The sequence below is a fragment of the Pteropus vampyrus genome, unplaced genomic scaffold (assembly GCF_000151845.1).
Source record: "Pteropus vampyrus isolate Shadow unplaced genomic scaffold, Pvam_2.0 Scaffold560, whole genome shotgun sequence".
In the NCBI taxonomy this organism is placed as follows: domain Eukaryota; kingdom Metazoa; phylum Chordata; class Mammalia; order Chiroptera; family Pteropodidae; genus Pteropus; species Pteropus vampyrus.
Window position 1 is genome coordinate 66351 of NW_011889341.1, and position 3610 is coordinate 69960.

At 37.7% G+C, this 3610-nt stretch overlaps 1 pseudogene; it reads left to right on the forward strand.

The window, feature by feature from the left end:
- Positions 1 to 2743: 2743 nt before the first annotated feature.
- On the forward strand, positions 2744 to 3226 carry LOC111733393 (annotated as a pseudogene).
- The last annotated feature ends 384 nt before the right edge of the window (positions 3227 to 3610 follow it).

Genomic DNA, 3610 nt, shown 5'->3' on the forward strand with positions numbered 1-3610 from the left:
CTATGGATTTATTCTTTAAAAATATTTTATGTGTAGCAATTCAACAGAATTTCGGAGAGAAGAGAGGTGGAAGTGTATATACAGTATTCTATCTTGAACCTCTGATCAATTTCTTCCAAGACACTTTACCAGTGTATTTGAACCCTAGATGTGAATACTCTCTCAATTCTTTCTCCTGTTTCTTAGGTCTATTTCTTCCGTTCACCAACACGTCTAGACATGCTTAAAATGCCCAAAATGGGCAATCCAAGACTATGACTTATATGTTCTTACTACTCTATCAAAATAAGAATTTCAATCTAGCTTCACAATTAAACTAGGCATAGTGCCTGAGTATAATAATGGAAAATAAGGTGCTTACTTTGGGTTTCCTCCAAAAGCTAAGGTAGAGAGAAGGGTTGGCAAGCAGGTAGTGATCCCAAGGAACTGGAGAGAAGGACTGGGAAAAGTGAAACAGAGGAAGGTGAAAAAACAAACCAAGGCTTTGTTAATTAAGTTAATCATAACTGTGGTCGACCATGGCTCAATCTGAGAAGCTACTTAAAATGTGTCTCAGAATTGTCTACACAGGGGACAACAGAGGGGTGTGTATCCACTGGATCCCTTCCTTCATTGGTCAAAGGATGCACCTAGTAGGTATTAATTTGTTCACTCCTCCGGTTTTACAATTAAGGTTGCAAGATTTAAAAAACACAAATAGAAGATGCCCAGTTAAGTTTCCATCTCATATAAACCATAAAGTTATTTAGTATAAGTCTGTTCCATAAAATATTTGAAACATACTTTTACTAAAAAAAAGTTTATCTGAAATACAAATGTATCTGTGTAGTCTGTATTTTATCTGGTTACCCTATTTGCAATATAACCAAATGGTAAGAAGTTACTGAAGGTTTACCACTCAGAAGTCGTAGCAAGACCCTTGGCAAAAAGCAGGGGTATGTGGTACAGCTGAAGTGAATTGTTCTGAGGCCTGCATCTGTTTGCCACAGCAACAGCTATAGTTGAAAAGGTAGACCAAGAGGAAGTGAGGCAAGGCACCACTGGTGTCTGTGCCACTTATAGGTGAAAATTCTAAAGAATCCGCAACTAAAAAGTTAAATTTAATATAATGGCAAAAACTTAAAGTCATAATAGATCAAGCACTGTGCTGAGGGTTTAGAAGGTGGAAGATGGAGACAAGGGCATGGAGACCACTGATGATGGTCTATTTGTGAAGACAATATAATAAATGAATTGGAAGAAGATAACTATATTGTGAGCCACCAGAGACCTGAGACCAGGCCTGATTCACCTTTATATTTTCCAGTACATAAAATATACCTGGCACAGAGAAGGCCAGTAAGTGTTTATTGAATAAATGAATGAATAAATGAAAAGGTAAGAAAAAGAGAAAAGAATCTCGAAAGTAAAAAAGGAAAAGAAATAGAAATGAATGCTGAAGGCCTGCAAGAATATTCGATTCTTAATTCAAAGAGATTATTATATAGAAAGAAAAGAATTTTGAAAGCGAGAAAAAAAGAAAGTAAAGAAATAGGTTATCATTGATCCCTCTAAGTATTCTCAATACAATATTAAATAAGGTCTTTTAAGGGGAGTTTTACAATATACATATCTGTACGATAGCCCATAAAACAGGGTTCTGCAGGATAATAGGAAAATATTAACTCTTGTCTCCAGAAATTCTCTGGATAATTATAGACAATCATGAACATCTTTTTAAATATGTTGATTCCCCTTACAAATTTATTCTGGATTAATAAAGTCAATATTTACAAAGTGATAACAAATTTCAAGAACAGTTTAACCACTCTAAGAATTAGTCTAACAGATATTCATAAAAGAAAGTTTGAAGGTGTGATGGGAAAAATGTGTCCCTCCCCGCAAAAGATGTCCACATCCTAATCCCTAAATCTTGGAAACATGTTACGTTACCTGGTGTTATGGGCTGAATTGTGTTCTAAAATTGATGTGTCAAAGCCCTACCCCCGTTCCTCAGAATGTGACCTTATTTGGAATAGGGTTTTTTTTTTCACTGAGGTAATCAGGTTAAAATGAGGTAGGCCCTAATCCAGTATGACTAGAATCCTCATAAAAACAGGAAATTTGGACACAGACCAAGAGAAAAGATTATGTGAAGACACACAGGGAGAAGATGGCCATGTGACTGGGGTGATGCAACCTCTACAAGTACAGACTGGCACCTGGCTGACAGCCAGCCAGGAAAAGGGGCTTTAGTCCTAAAACACAGGGACTGTTTTCAGCCAGCAAACTAAATAAGCCTGGAAGCAATTCATCCCTGGAGTCTCCAGAAAGGAACGTACCCCTGTTGACACCTTTATTTTGGCCTTATGAAAGTCTAATCAGAGGACCCAGTTGAGCCATGCTATACTCTGACTTCTGACCTTCACCAGAACTGTGATACGATAAATGTGTTTTGTTATCGTGGTAACATGTATATAAGATTTAGGATTTTAACCATTTTTAGGTGTACAGTTCAGTGGCATTAATGTACTTAACTGTACACTATTATGTAATGATCATCTCTATCGCAGGCACTGAGTCTCTGTTCAGCACAGTGGTAACTCCTTCCTTGTTTCACTCTTCCCTAGTCTTCCAACCCTACTCTCTGAGACCACCTCCCAAAATAACACTTTATGTAAGCCCTTGTCTCAAGCTGTGAAGATGAAAAGAATTATAAAAACGATACCTGCCTTCCTCTTGGCTGGAACTGCCATCTTCCAAAATGACCAATACAAAGAGAAAGAGGCGAAGCACCTCCTATATGTGTTCCAAGCCTTTTAGAAAACATGGAGTTGTTCCTTTGGCCACATACACGCGAATCTACAAGAAAGGTGATATAGTAGACATCAAGGGAATAAGCACTGTGCAAAAAGAAATGCCCCACCAATGTTATCATGGAAAAACTGGAAGAGTCTACAGTCTTACCCAGCATGTGGTTGGCATTGTTGTAAACAAACAGGTTAAGGGAAACATTCTTGCCAAGAGGATAAATGTACGTATTGAGCATATTAACCACTCTAAGAGCTGAGACAGCATCCTGAAATGTATGAAAGAAAATGATCAAAAAAAGAAGGAAGCCAAAGAGAAAGGTACCTGGGTTCAAATTAAGTGCCAGCCTGCTCCATCCAGAGCAGCGCATTTTGTAAGAAAGAATGAAAAGGAGCCTGAGCTTTTGGAGCCCATTCCCTAGGAATTTATGGAATGATAGGTATAAAAAAATAAAAGGCCTCTAAAGGAGTAAGTGTCCCCTCTCCCAAAGAAATACTTAAAGAAAACTTACTATCCTAAAAAAAATGTACTTGCTCATTGTGAACAATTTAGGAAAGACAGAAAAGTGAAAGGAACAAAATAATCCATAATCCCACCACCCAGAAACAATCACTGTTAATATTAGAGTCCATGTGCTTCCAGACTGTTTTATGAGTACTTGATGGATTTGAACAGTAACCTACCTGTTTGGACTCCCAGACTATGTGGACTGTCTTCGTGACTAACATGAAATACTAAGCTTGATCAAGATGGCCAAAGGATGAAGTGTAATTAGCATCCCTGGGCCAAAAAGACCTGGAAAGGAAAGCTTTACTGTTAG